The sequence below is a fragment of the Macaca fascicularis genome, chromosome 19 (assembly GCF_037993035.2).
Source record: "Macaca fascicularis isolate 582-1 chromosome 19, T2T-MFA8v1.1".
Classification (NCBI taxonomy): Eukaryota; Metazoa; Chordata; class Mammalia; order Primates; family Cercopithecidae; genus Macaca; species Macaca fascicularis.
The window spans coordinates 7,908,908-7,926,017 of record NC_088393.1 but is presented as its reverse complement, the minus strand read 5'-3'; the positions used below and the strand labels follow the sequence as shown (position 1 = coordinate 7,926,017).

Sequence of the window (17,110 nt, the reverse complement as noted above, 5' to 3'; positions counted from 1 at the left end):
GAACGCGAGGGCGGCACTGCGGCCGACGCAACCGCCCGGCCCGGATTCTCCGGAGCGGAGCACGCCCCGGGCTTTGTGCTGCGCGGAGGCCTCCGGCTCGAGGGGGCGGGGCCTTGAGAGCCCAGGGCTCCCTCCCCCGCCCCCATGGGCGCACACGCAGACACACACACACTCCCACCATGGACACACACACACTCCCACCATGAGGACACACACACACACCCACTGTGGAACCAATCCTGGGGCTGTAGAGACACACACACGCGCACACAAACACACGCATACACACATTCTCTTTGTCTTGTTCTCTCACTTTCTCTTCTACTCTGGAACCGACCAATTCTGGGGACACACACACACACACACTCCCACTCCCACTGTGGAACCACACACACACACACACACACACACACTCCCACTCCCACTGTGGAACCAGACACACACACACTCCCACTCCCACTGTGGAACCACACACACACACACACACACACACACACACACACTCTCCCACTCCCACTGTGGAACCACACACACACACACACACACACACTCCCACTCCCACTGTGGAACCACACACACACACACACTCCCACACTCCCACTCCCACTGTGGAACGACACACACACACACACACACACACTCCCACTCCCACTGTGGAACCACACACACACACACACACTCCCACTCCCACTGTGGAACCACACACACACACACACACACACACACTCCCACTCCCACTGTGGAAACACACACACACACACACACACACACACACACACACACACACACACACACACACACACACACACACACACACACACACACACACACACACACTCCCACTCCCACTCCCACTGTGGAACCTACCAATCCCGGGGCTGCTCTAGCGTAGAGGCCCCTGGGACCCCGCCTCCTTCCGGGCCTCTGCGTGCGCGGTATATCTCCGAAGAGATCCGCAGCACGCAGCGGGCCCGCCCCTGTGGACAGACTCACTCCTTTCTCACTCGCTCGCTTACTCACTCTTTCTTGGAACACAGCAAGCCTGAGGCTCCCGAAGCGGGAAGGCCCCATGGGACTCCGTTCCCTTTCTAGCCTCTGTATGCGCCGTATGTCTCCAAAGAGCTGCGCAGTTCGATTTCAAAGGCGTCAGCGCGCGTGGGGCGGTATTGTCAGGCAAGGAAAAGGGGCGCTTCCCCGCTTCAAGGACACGCGCTCCTGCGGTCGTCGCTACTGACCACCCAGTTGTCAAAAGTTCACCCCTTTGGCTGCCCCCAACCCCTGCCCCTTCGCCATTAAATCATTTACTAGATTCCAACGAGAGGAATTTGGCTCCGGGGAGTCGAACCTCTGAGGTCAGGGTCCGGAGCAAGTGTGGGAGAGAAAGGCCTTGAATGGAAACAAAATAAATTACTTTAAGGAGTTTATAAAACTCACACTCATAGGGAGAGCCGCGGGCCCCTGTGGTCAATGTACCAGCAGGCCCATGACGCAACTGTTCCGTTTGGAAATTTCTGGAAAGCAGTAATTTTGGAATCATAAATCTTGAGTATTTTTTTTTAAACGACAGGCTTTGGAAAGAATGTAACAAAATGTTATTAACATATGTGGTGCTATCGAATCATTTAATGGTGGTTTCTGTATTTTCTGTTTTGTTTTTTTACCACATACCTTCTTAATTAAGAAAAACCCAAACTAATTTGAACTTAAAAAGGGAGGCAAAGAAAAAAGTGTCAGCGACTGGATTTTTGTGCGCAAGTCATTTAACAACGCAGCGCTGCGTGTCCTATTTCTCTTGACTTTTAACCTTGCTTTGGACAAATTGGTCGCTTTTTGTTTTGATGTAGTTTCAAGCTTACAGAAAAATTGCAAGATTATATCTAGATCGATAAATTGTTTATGTTTTATTCTATTTGTTCTATTACCTCTCTAATATATTTATGCACACACATTATATATATATTTTTTCCCTGAACTATTTGAGAGTCAGTTGCAGGCATGATACATACTCCTTAATTCTTCAGTGGATATTTCCTAGAACAAGAAAGTTCTCAGGTGGGGCGTGGTGGCTCACACCTGTAATCCCAGCACTTTGGGGGGCCGAGGTCAGGAGTTGATCACCTGAGGTCTGATAACCTGAGGTCAGGAGTTTGAGACCAGCCTGACCAACTCGGAGAAACCCTGTCTCTACTAAAAATGCAGAATTAGCCGGAAGTGATGGCGCATGCCTGTAATCCCAGCTACTTGGGGGACTGAGGCAGGAGGATCACTTGAACCCAGGAGACAGAGGTTGCAGTGAGCTGAGATGGCGCCATTGCACTCCAGCCTGGGCAACAAGAGCGAAACTCCATCTCAAAAAAGAAAAAAAGAAGAAAGTTACGCAGCGACGGTACTGGTACCGTGGTCAAAATCAGGAAATTAACATTGATACAGTATTTTCATCCAGTGTCTTCTATAATCTTGTCTGTTGTCTCAATCTTGCCCTATATAGATTTTTTTTTCCTAGGCGAAGGTTCCAATCTAGGATCACACTTTGCATTTGAATGCTGCTGTCTCTTTAGTCTGCACAATTCCTGAGTTTTCTGTGTCTTTCGCAACGTTGGCTTTTATTTATTTATTTAGTTTTAAATTTTTTTCGAGGCGGAGGCTCACTCTGTCACTCAGGCTAGAGTGCAGTGGTGAGATCTCGGTTGACTGAACCCTCTGCCTCCTGGGTTCAAGCGATTCTCCTGCCCCAGCCCCCGAGTAGCTGGGGATTACAGGCATGCACCACCACACCCAGCTAATTTTTATATTTTTAGTACAGACGGGGTTTCACCACGTTGGCCAGGCTGATCTCGAACTCCTGACCTCCAGTGATCTTACTGCCTCGGCCTCCCAAAGTGCTGGGATTACACGTGTGAGCCACCAAGCCTGGCCAACATTGGCATTTATGAAGAGCACAGGCCAGTTATTTAATAGAATGACCTCAAGCCTAGGGTAAGTAATGTATGGAAAGAAAGCTACATAAATACTGTCTTTTTCAGTGCATCATAATGGGAAACATGTGTTGTTGCCTTGTGCCACTATTGTGGGCGATGTTACTTGAAGTATTTTTAACTAGAATTTTTAAGAAGTACATTTCCTGTAAGACTCAGTACCCAAGACATGCATATACCTGAATGAAAAGTTTCCCACAACAAGATTTACTCTTGCCATTTTCTTGTACTGTGGGAGTTTTTTTCTTTTTCTTTTCTCCCTGCAGGAGAGGGTGCTGCTGGGGGCTGAGGACAATGCTAAACCTGAATGTCTCGAGGACAGGGATGGGGTTTCTGTATCATCTATGATCTCATGCTTGTTCAGTTAATACGAGAACTGCTTTCCTATGATTCGGCACACTGGAACATTCGACACATGTTTGTTGAATGAAAAAAAGAAAAAAGAGAAATGCTAGCAATTTGTTGAATAGTCCATAAAAGAGCAAAGCTGGCCTGGCGCAGTGGTTCACACCTGTAATACCAGCACTTTAAGAGGCCGAGGTGGATGGATCACTTGAGGTCAGGTATTCGAGACCAGCCTGGCCAACATGGCGAAACCCTTTCTCCACTTAAACAAACAAACAAAAAAATCAGTTGGCATGATGGCGCGTGCCTGTAGTCCCAGCTACTCAGGAGGCTGAGACAGGAGAATCACTTGAACCCAGGACGTGGTGGTTACAGTGAGCCAAGATTGCAACACCGCATTCCAGCCTTGGCGACAGAACGAGATTTTGTCTCAAAAAAAAAAAAAAAAAAAAAAAAGCAAAGCTATTATTAAAACACACTCCACACTTCACCCCTGAGCCCCATATTGATTTTGTAATAAGGCAAAGATAATTTTTTTTTCTTTTTTTGAGATGGAGTCTCATTCTGTCGTCCAGGCTGGAGTGCAGTGGCACGATCTCAGCTGACTGCAACCTCCGCCTCCCAGGTTCAAGCAATTCTCCTGCCTCAGCCTCCCGAGTAGCTAGGATTACAGGTGCCCACCACCACACCCAGCTAATTTTTGTATTTTGAGTAGAGACGGGGTTTCACCATGTTGGCCAGGATGGTCTCGATCTCCTGACCTCAAGTGATCTTCCTGCCTCGGCCTCCCAAAGTGCTGGGATTACAGGTGTGAGCCACCACACCCGGCCAGCAAAGATGATTTTAAGAAAACTTTTGTAAAAGCTCTCACCGATGCCTGTCAGCTGTTTTATGCGTCATTATTAGAATATTTGGGAGTAGAATCATGTGACTGATCAATAACATTGTTTACTGTCTAGCAGAGGCTTTTGAAAATGTATTTCCTGGCTGGGCATCGTGGCTTCCACCTATAATCCAAGCAGTTTGGGAGCTCAGGGAGAGCGGATCTCTTGAGCCTAGGAGTTCGAGACCAGCCTGAGCAATATTGTGAGACCTCATCTCTACCAAATGTATAGATACACATACAAAAATGAGCCAAGCATGGTGGTGTACGCCTGTAGTCCCAGCTACTCAGGAGGCTGAGGCAGGAGGAGCACTTGAACCTGGGAGGCAGAGGTTGCAGTGAGCTGAGATCATGCCACTGCACTCCAGCCTGGGCAACAGAGTGAGACACTGTCTCTAAATAAATAAATGAAACAAGAAGCTACTTGAAAAAAAAAAATGTATTTCCAAATATATGTCAGTTTTGACAGGATAGTACACGTACTTGGTAAAAAATAAAAATAAAATAGAGCACTTTTTTGTGTCCCTTTTAGAGGGACATATGTCCCGTGTGTCCTCCCCTTCCCCCCCACCCCCTGGGTTTTTTGTTTGTTTTTTTTGAGACGGAGTCTCACTCTGTCGCCAGGCTGGAGTGCAGTGGTGCGATCTCAGCTCGCTGCAACCTCTGCCTCCCGGGTTCAGGTGATTCTCCTGCCTCAGCCTCCCGTGTAGCTGAGACTACAGGTGCGCGGCACCATGACCAGCTAATTTTTATATTTTTAGTAGAGACGGGGTTTCACCATGTTAGTCCGGATGGTCTGGATCTCCTGACCTTGTGATCCGCTCGCCTTGGCCTCCCAAAGTGCTGGGATTACAGGCATGAGCCACCACGCCCGGCCCCCAGTTTTTAATGTACAATTTACATAGAGTAAAATTCACCGTTTTTAATGTAAAGTTCTTCAGATTTTAATTGGTCTGTGTAGTGATGTAACCATCACCACAATCAAGATGTAGAATGGTTCCATCACCACCCACCCCCAACCCTCACAAAAACAATTTCCTCTTGGGTGTTTGCAGATACTCCCTCTCCATTTTCAGCCCCCTGGTGACCCACTGGGCTCTGTCCTTTTTAGCTATAATTTTACCTTTTCAAGGATGTCATCAAAATGGAATCATTCACTGTGTAGCTTTTGAGACCAGTTTCTTTCTTTTTTTTTAATGATTGTAAAAAATTTTATTCTCAGTAAGAATAATTCCACTAAAATTATACAAAATAAATTCAATACCTAAAAGTGGCAAGGGAAGAGAGAGGAGGAGAATAATCCAGTTTGGCCTGGATGCTTTTTTCTTTTTTTTTTTTTGAGATGGAGTCTCACTCTGTTATCCAGGCTGGAGTGCAATGGTGTGATCTCCTCCCACTGCAACCTTTGCCTCCTGGGTTCAAGCAATCCTCCTGCCTCAGCCTCCCGAGTGGCTGGGATTACAGGCGCCTGCCACCACACGCGGCTAATTTTGTATTTTTAGTAGAGACGGGGTTTCACCATGTTGGCCAGACTGGTCTCCAACTCCTGACCTCAGGTGATCCATTCACCTCGGCCTCCCAAAGTGCTAGGAATACCGGCATGAGCCACCGCATCTGACCTGGATCCATTTCTACACTGAATATAATGCACTTAAAATCCAGCAATGCTGTTGGCCAGGTGTGGTGGCTCACACCTGTAATTCCAGCACTTTGGGAGGCCAGCGTGGGAGGATTGCTTGAGGCTAGGAGTTCGAGACCAGCCTGGGCAACATGGCAAAACCCCATCTCTACTAAAAATACAAAAAGTAGCCAGGCATAGTGGTGGACAGCTGCAATCCCAGCTACTCAGGAGGCTGAGGCAGGGGAATCACTGGAACCCAGGAGACGGAGGTTGCAGTGAGCTGAGATTACACTAGTTCACTCCAGCCTGAGTAATAGTGTGAGAGTCCAGCTAAAAACAAAACAAAACAAAAAATCATCCATGCTGTTATGGGTATGAGTGTTTCATTTCTTTTTATTGCTGAGTGGTGTTTCCTTGTATGGATGTGCTACAGGTTTTTTTTGTTTGTTTGTTTTTGTTTTTGTTTTTGAGATGGTGTCTCGCTCTGTCGCCCAGGCTGGAGTGCAGTGGCGCGATCTCGGCTCACTGCAAGCTCCGCCTCCCGGGTTTGCGCCATTCTCCTGCCTCAGCCTCCCGAGTAGCTGGGACTACAGGCGCCCGCCACCACGCCCGGCTAATTTTTTGTATTTTTTAGTAGAGACGGGGTTTCACCGTGTTAGCCAGGATGGTCTCGATCTTCTGACCTCATGATCCACCCGCCTCGGCCTCCCAAAGTGCTGGGATTATAGGCGTAAGCCACCGCGCCCAGCCTGGATGTGCCACAGTTTAATGCATTCCCCAGTTGAGGGACATTTGGGTTGTTTCCGGTTCGGAGTGATTATGAACGCAGCCATTATCAGCGTTCAAGTACCGGTTTTTGCATGAACGCGTGTTTCCATTTTGCATACCTAGGGTAAAACCCTAGGAATGAGATTTCTGGGTTGTGTGGTAAGGATGAGAAGCATATGCTCAACTTTATTTTTATTTTTATTTTTTTGAGACAGAGTCTCTCTCTGTCGCCCAAGCTGGAGTGCAGTGGCACAATCTTGGCTCGCTGCAACCTCTGCCTCTGGATTCAAGCGATTCCCCTGCCTGAGCCTCCCGAGTAGCTGGGGTTACAGGCATGTGCTACCACGCCCTGCCCTGTGTTGTATTTTTAGTAGAGATGGGATTTCACCTTGTTGACCAGGCTGGTCTCGAACTCCTGAGCTCAAATGATCTACCAGCCTCGGCCTCCCAACATGCTGGGATTACAGGTGTGAGCCACGATACGTGACCCATATGCTTAACTTTATTTTTATTTTATTATTATTATTATTTTTAGATGGAGTTTCACCCTTGTCACCCAGGCTGGAGTGCAATGGCATGATCTCCACTCATTGCAATCTCCACCTCCTGGGTTCAAGTGATTCTCCAGCCTCAGTCTCCCGAGTAGCTGGGATTACAGGCGCATGCCCACCCATGTCTGGCTAATTTTGTATTTTTAGTAGAGAGGGGGTTTCACCATGTTGGCCGGGCTGATCTTGAACTCCTGACCTCTGGTGATCCACCCACCGTGGCCTTCCAAAGTGCTAGATTACTGGCGCAGGGCACGGTGGTTGACATATGTGACCCCAGCACATTGGGAGGTCAAGGCAGGAGGATCACTTGAGGTCAGGTTCGAGATCCGCCGGGGCAACATAGCAAGACTCCATCTCTACAAAAAAACTACAAAAATGTTAGCTGAGTGGGCTGACACATACCTGTAATCCAGCTACTTTAGGATCATTTGAGGCCAGGAGTCTGAGATCAGCCTGAGCAACATCGTAAGACCCTATCTCTGTAAAAAATGTGTCAAACTCTAAGCTTGGTGAGCTGCTATGTGCCTGTAGCCCAGCTACTTAGGAAGCTGAGGTGGGAGGATGGCTTAAGCCTGGAAGATCAAGGTTGCAGTGAGCTGAGATTGTGTCACCGCACTCCAGCTGGGGCAACACAGCGAGACCCTGTCTCCAAAAAAAAAAAAAAAAAAGAAAGAAAAGAAAAGAAAAAAATTGCCAAACTGTTTTCCAAAGTAGCCATCCCATTTTGTATTCCCACCATACATGTCTCTTTTCCTTCTCTACAAATGAATTAGACTCTTTAGACACTGTGTTGCACCTTGATATTTTTCAAGTTAATGCTATGTCGGTAGCGATTCCAACTTCTCAATGCATAGAGCTATCTCCATTTCTACAGCTACATACGATTCCGCCTCCTTGACCCACAGTAATTTATTTACCCAGTCTTCTATTTTGGATCTCTAGGTTGTTTTCTGTCTTTTGCTGTTAGAAACACAAATGGCTAAGGTCTGACAGGGCAGAGAATATCCCCTTCCAGGCATTGACGTGGTCGTTGGGTCTCTTGTCTGCAGGATAATTCCTAGAAGTGGAAATACTATGTCAGGGCTGGACGTGGTGGCTCACATCTGTAATCTAGCACTTTGGGAGGCCGAGGTAGGCAGATCACCTGAGGTCAGGAGTTCGAGACCAGCCTGGACAACATGATGAAACACCGTCTCTACTAAAAGTACAAAATTAGCTGGGTGTGGTGGCGGGCGCCTGTAATCCCAGCTGCTCAGAAGGCTGAGGCAGGAGAATCACTTGAACCCGGGAGGCGGAGGTTGCAGTGAGCTGAGATCATGGCACTGCACTCCAGCCTGAGGGACAAGAGTGAGACTCCATCTTGAAAAAAAGAAAAAAGAAATACTGCATCAAATTGCACCTGCCTCTTGGTGCAATGTTCCTCCCTTTGCTTTGAACTGCCTCCCTGAAGCAAATTGGTGTTTCTGTGACTCCCTCTGTCTAGGGAAGTGGTCCTTTAGTGGGGACATTGTTTATCCTGGGGAGGGTCCACCAGAGGACTCTGACACAGCGATCTCCTTTCCCCTCCATCAATTTAGTTAGATTTTAGTCTCCGATCTTCTCAGCAGCATAGAGTGAAAAAGCTACCACAGCTGACAGTTTCAGGAAGGCGATGGCTGCTTCTGTTTGCTCACCCAGGAGCTTTTGGGAGGTTTAGGGAGAACTGGGGGAAAATTGGGACCAGCGGCTCAAGGTGGCTTTGGAGGGGAGACAATGGATGGACACAGAACCTGCATTTTTGGAGAGGGGAGATCTGGGTAGATGTTCCCTACACACACAGCATGCACTTGTGCGCAGATGTGAGGGAGGGATAGCTGCTGGACGGTTTGGCATTTTCCTGAAAGTCTGCCGTCTTCTCTGGCAGACACAGCCTGGGCTGCTGACTGTTCCTACCCCAAACCAGAAGTTGGGCAGGAACAGACACTTGGGCTCATTAAGTGTCAATAAGGGGGATCAGGTCAGGGGCACAAGGAGAGGAAAGTCAACCCCGTCCTCCACCGGGGCTGTTTCTCATCTTGCACGACACGTGGCTTTCATAACGTCTTCACTTTGCGGTCTGTGTCACCAGAAGAAGCTGCTGTTCTGTGGCTACTTCACTTGTGTCATGCCCTTTCCCCACCCTGGGCTGCTTGTGATTTTTCCCTTTCTTTCCTTCTTTTCTTTACTTCCCTCCCTTCCTCCCTCCCTTACTGCCTCCCTTCTCTTTCTTTTCTTTCTTTCTCTTTTCCTTCTCTTTCTTTTTCTTTCTCTCTTTTCTTTATTTCTTCTTTCTCCCTCTGTCTCTTTCTTTTCTTTTTTCTCTTTATTCTTTCTTTGTCTTTTTCTTTCCTTCTTTCTCTCTCCTTCCTTCCTCTTTCTTTCTCCCTCTTTCTTCTTTCTTTCTCTCTCTTTCCCCTCCCTCCTTCCTTCCCTCCTTCTTTCCTTTTTTCTGTCTCTCTCCTTCCTTCCTTCCTTCCTTCCTTCCTTCCTTCCTTCCTTCCTTCCTTCCTTCCTTCCTTCTTCCTTCCTTCTTTCCTTCCCTCTTTCCTTCCCTCCCTCCTTCCTTCTTTCTTTCTCTTTCTTTTCTCCCTCTCTTCCTTCCCTCCTTCTTTCTCTCTTTCTTTTTCTCTCCCTTCTTTCCTTCCTTCCTTCCGTCCTTTCTTTTTGATGGAGTCTCACTCTGTCGCCCAGGCTGGAGTGCAGTGGCGCGATCTCGGCTCACTGCAAGCTCCGCCTCCCGGGTTCACGCCATCCTCCTGCCTCAGCCTCCCGAGTAGCTGGGACTGCAGGCACCCGCCACCACGCCCTGCTAATTTTTTGTATTTTTAGTAGTGACGGGGTTTCACCGTATTAGCCAGGATGGTCTTGATCTCCTGACCTCGTGATCCACCCACCTCAGCCTCCCAAAGTGCTGGGATTACAGGCGTGAGCCACTGCACCCAGCCCTCACTCTCTCTTCTTTTTAAAGATAGGATCTTGCTTTATTGTCCAGGCTGGAGTGCAGGGTGCAGTCACAGCTCATTGCAGCCTCAAACTCCTGGGCTGTAGCAATTCTCCCACCTCAGTCACCCCAGTAGCTGGGATTAGTAGCGTGCACCATCAGACCCAGCTAATTTTTTTATTTTTGTAGAGACAGAGTCAGGCTATTTTGCCCAGGCTGGTTTTGAACTACTGGACTCAAGAGATCCTCCCATGTTAGCCTCCCAAAGTGCCATTACATGTACAAGCCACTGAGCCTGGCAGGCTTGTGATTTTCGTGTGGAGCTTTTCACATTCTCTCTAACAATTCGTGTTCAGAGAAATCAGTATGGGGAACAAGAGTATGTGGAAGCATCCAGAACCAGTTTAGAGGACTCCCACTCAGCTAGGAGGTGCAGTGGTCACCCCGAGTAGCCTGCCTTTCTCTTTCTTCCCTTCCCTTCCCTTTCCTTCCCTTCCCTTCCCTTCCCTTTCCTTCCCTTCCCTTTCCTTCCCTTCCCTTCCCTTCCCTTCCCTTCCCTCCCCTCCCCTCCCCTCCCCTCCCCTCCCCTCCTTCCCCTCCCTTCTCTTTCTCTCTTTCTCTCTTTCTCTCCTTCTCTTCTCTTTTCTTTCTTTTTGAGACAGAGTCTCATTCTCTCTCCCAGTAGTGGCACAATCTCGGCTCACTGCAACCCCTGCCTCCCGTGTTCAAGTGATTCTCCTACCTCAGCCTTCTGTGTGGCTGGGATTACAGGCTCGTGCCACCATGCCTGTATAATTTTTGTATTTTTGGTAGAAACAGGGTTTCACCATGTTGGCCAGGCTGGTCTCAAACTCCCTGCCATGGCCTCCCAAAGTGCTGGGATTATAGGCGGAGCCACCACACCTGGCCTCTATTTTTTTTTAATTGACAAATAATAATTGTATATGTTATATATTTATGGGATAGCATGTGATGTTTTGATATCTGTTTACATTGTAGAATTATTAAATCATGCCAATTTAAAAGCTATCGCCTCACATACTTATTGTTTGATGGTTAAAAAAATCTACATTTTTAGCAATTTTGAAATGTCCAGTGTACTGTTACTTATTATAGCAACTATTGTGTCCATTACATAACTAAAGCTTATTTCTCCTAAGTGAAATTTTGTACTGTTTGATCAACATCTCCCTACGGAGTTGGAGACACCTGGAATGGGCTTATAGTGTTCCAAGGATAGTCTTCAAAGAACTGGTTGGGCGTGGTGGCTCACGCCTGTAATCCCAGCACTTTGGGAGGCCGAGGTGGGTGGATCCCGAGGTCAGTAGTTCAAGACCAGCCTGGCCAACATGGTGAAACCCCATCTCTACTAAAAATACAAAAATTAGCTGGCCGTGATGACGGGCGCCTATAATCCCAGCTACTCAGGAGGCTGAGGCAGAGAATTGCTTGAACCAGGGAGGTGGAGGTTGCAGTGAGCCGAGTTCGCACCATTGCATTCCAGCCTGGGCAACAGAGTGAGACTCTGTCTCAAAAACAAAACAAAACAAACAACAACAACAACAACAACAAAACACCAAAGAATACAGGTCAACATGTTTATTTAAGCCATTAGTGAGGGAACAGCAGGATTATAAAGCCAAAACATGTATAGTCACTGAAATAAGAAGGCAATGTTAGCTATGAGGCTGCTTAATGTCCCACAGGAGAATAAAACTGTAATCTTTGGGGATGATTTTTTTCTGTCCCCCCCCCCCCTTTTTTTTTTGTTTTTGGTAGGGAGAGATGGGATCTCACTCTGTTACCCAGGCTGGTCTTGAACTCCTCCTGCCTCAAGCAATCCTCCTGCCTCAGACTCCCAAAGTGCTGGGATTACAGGCATGAGCCTCCATGCCCAGCTGAGAGTATCTTTTCTCTGAGATGAAAATAATTTGCAGCATATCTGTCTGTAAGTTAGCACTAATTTCCATGAGTCTAGTCCCTAATAGAAATAGTGAAATCGGCCAGGTGTAGTGGTTCATGCCTATAATCCCAGCACTTTGGGAGGCCAAGGTGGGTAGATCACTTGAGGTCAGGAGTTCAAGACCAGACTGGCCAACGTGGTGAAACCCCGTCTCTACTAAAAATACAAAAATTATCCAGGCATGGTGGCGAGTGCCTGTAATCCCAGCTACTCAGGAGGCTGAGGCAAGAGAATCGCTTGAACCTGGGACACAGAGTTTATAGTGAGCAGAGATTGCACCACTGTACTCCAGCCTGGACAACAGAGCGAGATTCCATTTCAAAAAAGAGAATAAAATCAATTACAGGTACATTTAACTAACGCAGGTTGATAAAACTATCTGGCCCATCACTTGCTTTTATAAATAAAGTTTTATTGGACCTAGCCATGCCTCTTCACGTACATATGTCTATAGCTGCTATCATGCCATCATGGCAGAGTTGAGTAGTTTCAACCGACACCGTATGTCCTGCAGAGCCTCAAGTATTTGCCTGTGGCCCTTTACAGAAAAAGTTGACCAACTCCTGTGCTGGAAAATGAAATAGCTCAGATGAGCCTGTCAGACAGGGCTCCAACACGGGATTACAAAGTCTGGCAGCCTCTGGCCTTGTTTGCAATGGTTGGATAATTTTTCTTCCCATTGTCTGGGCCGGAAGGACTTATGTGTTTGAGAGGTTTGTGTTAGGCCATTGATGACGCCTCTTTTGAATGAAAGGACTGACCCTCTGAAGTGGCTCCAGCCCAGGAAACAAGCCCTTTCCTCTTGTGTGTGTGTCCTTGCCAGAGCGTTGGGACTCTGTGGGCCCTAGGTAATTGTCTGCCTTGTATATTGCTTCCTCCAATTGAATTTCAGCCCTCAGGTTCCCACAGACAGATCAGTGTTAATGATGTTGATAATTGTGATAATTATAGATACCCTCTGTAGTTAATTTCTATCAAGCCTAAAAATGTCTCTATCAAAGAATCTGTTGTGTTACCGACGTTATCCTGTTTATTTCTTGCAACAGCCTTAAGAAGGAAGCAAGGGACTCTTATTAACAATCCCTCCCCCAGCCTGTTTTTTTTTTGAGATGGAGTCTTGCTCTGTCACCTAGGCTGGAGTTCAGTGGCACAATCTTGTCTCACTGCAAACTCCTCCTCCTGGGTTCAAGCGATTCTCCTGCCTAAGTCTCTCGAGTAGCTGGGATTACAGGCAAGCATCACCACACCCAAAAAAAAAAAAAATTTGTATTTTTAGTTTCACTATGTTGATCAGGCTGGTTGTCTTGAACTCCTGACCTCAAGTGATCCACCCGCCTGAGCCTCTTAAAGTGCTGGGATTACAAGCATCAGCCACTGTGCTTGGCCCTGTTAGAACTTCCTAATTCTTGGGTTTTTTTTTGTTTTTGTTTTTTTTTTTGACAGAGTCTCACTCTGTCAACCAGGTTGGAGTGCAGTGGCATGATCTCAGCTCACTGCAACCTCCACCTCCCAGGTTCAAGGGATTCTCGTGCCTCAGCCTCCTGAGTAGCTGGGATTACAGGCGCCCGCCACTATGCCTGGCTAATTTCTGTATTTTTAGTAGAGACGGGGTTTTACCATGTTGGCCAGGCTGGTCTCGAACTCCTGACCTCAAGTAATCCACCCACCTCGGCCTCCCAAAGTGCTGGGATTACAGGTGTGAGCCACCATGCCCAGCCCCAGGATAATTTTCAAGAGTGATCCGTGCCATAAGGAAAATGTAATGAGATAACGTGTTAGCTCATGAATGGAGAAGGAGGGGCAACTTCTGCTGGGGAGGTCAGGGAAGGTCTGTATAAGGACCTGAAGGATACAAAAGAGTGAGCCACAAGGGGACAAGGGACCAGCATGCTCCACCCAGAACAGCTTACACAAGGTCCTAAGGTAGGGCTGAGCCTGGGTGTGTGTGGGTGGGAGGTGCAGAAAGGAGGCCAGCCTGGGAGAAGGACTTAGCAAGACTGGCAGGGATTAGACCCACCCAAGGCCTGTAGGGGGTCTGCTTTTATTCTCTATGCCTGCACTGTCTAGTGTGGGAGATGGTAGTCATCTGTGGCTAGTAAACATTGGAACTGTGTCAGGCGCAGTGGCTCACACCTGTAATCTCAGCACTTTGGGAAGCTGAGGTGGGAGGATTGCTTGAGCCAGGAGTTCGAGACCAGCCTGGGCAACATAGTGAGACCCCATTTCTACAAAAAATTAAAAACTTAGCAGGGTGTGGTGGCGCATGTCCATCATTCCAGCTACACAGGAGGCCAAGGTGGAAGGATCACCCGAGCCCAGGAGATTGAGGCTGTAGTGAACTGTAACCATGTCACTGCACCCCAGAGCCTAGGGGACAGAGCCAGACCCCATTACACACACACAAAAGAAATCGTTACATGTTTTATCCATGTGACAAAATATCACACGTACCCCATAAATGTGTAAAACATTGTGTATCAATGTAAAACTTTTTAAAAATTTTAAACTGAAATTAAAATGAAATGTAGTTGAAAGTTTGGTTCCTTGGTAAAAATTGGAACCCTGGTACACTGTTGGTGGGAATTTAAAATAGTGCAACTAGGCTGGGCATAGTGGCTTATACCTGTAATTCCAGTACTTTGAGAGGCCGAGGCAGGTGGATCGCTTGAGGTGAGAAGTTCGAGACCAGCCTGGCTAACATGGTGAAACCCTGTCTCTACTAAAAATACAAAAAAATTAGTGGGGCGTGGTGGTGGGCACCTGTAATCCCAGCTACTCAGAGGCTGAGACAGGAGAATTCCTTGAACCCAGGAGGTGGAGGTTGCAGTAAACCGAGATCGAGTCACTGCACTCCATCCAGCCTGGGCGACAGAGTGAGACTCCATCTCAAAATAAATAAATAAATAAATAAATAAATAAATAAATAAATAAATAAATCAATCCTATATTATTCCACTTATATAAGGTTCCTAGAGTTGTCAGAGTCAGACAGAAAGTAAAATGGGATGCCGGGAGCAAAGGCTCACACCTGTAATCCCAGCGCATTGGGAGGCCGAGGCAGGAATATCACGAGGTTAGGAGTTCAAGACCAGCCTGGCCAACATGATGAAACCCCGTCTCTACTAAAAATACAAAATTAGCTGGGTGTGGTGGTGGCGTCTGTAATTCCAGCTACTCTGGAGGCTGAGGCAGGAGAATCGCTTGAACCCGGGAGGCGGAGGTTACAGTGAGCTGAGATCGCGCCACTGCACCCCAGCCTGGGCAACAAAGCAAGACTCTATCTCAAAAATAATAATAATAATAATAATAAATAAAAAGAAAGTAAAATGGGAGGTGCCAAGAGCTGGGGAGGAGGGTGGGTGTCAGTGTTTCATGGGGACAGAGTTTCAGTTTGGTTAAGATGAGAAAGTTCTGGAGATGGGTGGTGGTGGTGATGGTCGCATAGCCACGTGAAAGTATTTAATACCACTGAACTCTACATTTAGACATGGTTACAATAGTGAATTTTATGCTATGTGTATTTTACCACACTTAAAAAAAAATCGGATTTCCTAGTCGCACTAACCACATTCAGAAGCCACAGGAGAGAATTGGCTACTGTGTTGGACGGCCCAGATAGAGAATATTTCTGTCATCGCAGAAAGTTCGACCAGACGGTGCTGCTCACATATGGATGTAGCTTCTGGGGCCACTTCTGTTCCCTGAGTTTGGCTGGTGGGATCCACTGTGCTGAGAATCACAGTTTGGGGATTTGGGGTGAAGAATACTCCCCAACTTTTTTTCTTTTTCTTTTTCTTTTTTTTTTGTTTCGTTTTTTTGTTTTGAGACAGTCTCCCTCTGTCACCAAGGCTGGAGTGCAGTGGCATGATCTCGGCTCCCTGCAACCTCCACCTGCCAGGTTCAAGTGATTCTCCTGCCTCAGCCTCCTGAGTAGCTGGGATTACGGTCGCCCGCCACCACACCTGGCTAATTGTTTGTATTTTCAGTAGACGGGGTTCCACCATGTTGGCCAGGCTGGTTTCGAACTCCTGACCTCAGGTGATCTGCCTACCTTGGCCTCCCAAAGTGCTGGGATTACAGGCATGAGCCACCACACCCAGCCTTTTTTTTTTTTTTTTCTTTTTGATGGAATTTTGCTCTTGTCGCCCAGGCTGGAGTGTAATGGCGCGATCTTGGCTCAGTGCAACCTCCACCTCCCGGATTCAAGTGATTCTCATACCTCAGCCTTCTGAGCAGCTGGGATTACAGGCATGCACCACCACACCCGGCTAATTTTTGTATTTTTAGTAGAGACAGGGTTTCACCATGTTGGCCAGGCTTGTCTCAAACTCCTGACCTCAGGTGATCCACCCACCTCGAGCTCCCAAAGTACTGGGATTACAGGCATGAGCTATGGCACCCAGACACATTTGCATGTTTAAGTAACTAACATGTCTCCTCCATTAGACCTTGTGCTTGCTCCCAAAGGCAGGGTCTGCAGCCACTTTTTCCCCATAGTGGTTACAGTATCTAGATTAGTGCAAGCAAATGTCTGTTGAAGCAATCAGTGGTTTGGGGGCAAGTTACTTAACCTCCCCAAGCCTCAGTTTCCCCATTTGTAAAACAAAAAAATAAAGGAGATAACAGTGTATCTACTTCACATGTGGGGTGCAGCAGCATGCTGGAGTTGGCTTGCTAGAGCCAGTGGTCAAATTTTCAGTCAATTTGTGAGCCATTTGTTAGACATAGATATTCATAAAAACTACATAAACCTACAGTTAAACAAATGACATTAAAAACCGAAGTTTTTAAAGTAACAAAGGTTTTTAAAAGTAGCAAAGACTCAAAACTCACCACCTCCTAATAGCATACGATGTTTTCCTATTATCTGTGCTGTTGAGGTTATTTACTACTTTTGTGTCAATAGTAGATACATTTTGTATATACTTATAAATACTATTTAGAGGAATGCTACTATGTATCGCTTGCCAGCTGTATGTTTAGTAACTTCATGTGGGTGGCCTGAAATCCACCACTGGTAGGAATATTTACACCATGGAAATTGG

At 47.1% G+C, this 17,110-nt stretch overlaps 1 protein-coding gene across 4 annotated transcripts in view; it reads left to right on the top strand.

Moving 5' to 3' along the window:
• INSR (insulin receptor) overlaps positions 1–17,110 on the top strand; it is a 187,960-nt gene that overhangs the window by 99,541 nt on the left and 71,309 nt on the right. The window lies entirely within an intron of this gene.